Genomic DNA, 918 nt, shown 5'->3' with positions numbered 1-918 from the left:
ACCCCCCTTTTTAAATCTTTTTTTTAGAGATTTTTTTTTTAATTTCTTGAAAGGCTGCATTTTAAATGCCTTTTTGTAGAATGCTGTTCTTATCATCTTTAACCTTTGAGCTCATTTCTAATACACTAAAATGTGTGACCCAATTATAAATCTGTTGGGTTTATTGGCATATTATCTTTTCTGAAAGTGATTAATGAGTATAGGAAAGACAAAGATACATTCTGTATATGTTTATAAAAGTTCCTCACAAGATGTGGTCTCCTATACTACATTCAGCAAAACTGTCCTGATTTCACAGCTAACCATGAGTATCCACTGATGCATATATTGCAAGCTAGTGAACCAAAGGCTTTGCATTCAAGAATAAATCCACTCTCCTGGGCTCAGAGCCAGCTCATGGATACCTACCTACACAGTGGGAGACTTTCAGTAGGAGACATAATCCATGTAACTGGTGATAAAGAATAATGGATAAAACCTGAATGGTTAAATCAAGCGCTCAAAGATTGAATACCTCACCACAGATAAAAATGCAGTAAAAATGTTTTCTAAAGGTTAGCCACACATTCATCCAGGAATTCCATTAGTTCCCATCTTCAGTCACCCACCATGACACTCCTATGCCTTTTTTGTGAACATGTTTGTGGCATACTCCCTCCTAAAGCTTCCTTTATTCCAATGCCTGTTCTACATTACTTGTTTCCTTGATGTTTCAGCCACAAGATTTGATGTTATTCTTCCCCAGCACTGGATGCTTCATAGATATATAGCCACTGGGTTGTGTTTGTGCATACATGTAGAATTGTTGATGGTGTGTCATATTCTCAAATCAGGTTAGGTAAATATTGCTAGAGTGTACACAACATATTTGAAATTAGTTGTGCTGAAAACTATTTTACAGTCTGTTTCCAGAAAATA

This window comes from Psammomys obesus, unplaced genomic scaffold, assembly GCF_907164565.1.
Source record: "Psammomys obesus unplaced genomic scaffold, mPsaObe1.curated_primary_1811, whole genome shotgun sequence".
In the NCBI taxonomy this organism is placed as follows: Eukaryota; Metazoa; Chordata; class Mammalia; order Rodentia; family Muridae; genus Psammomys; species Psammomys obesus.
The sequence above is the reverse complement of the archived record's forward strand: the minus strand, read 5'-3'. Positions refer to the sequence as shown.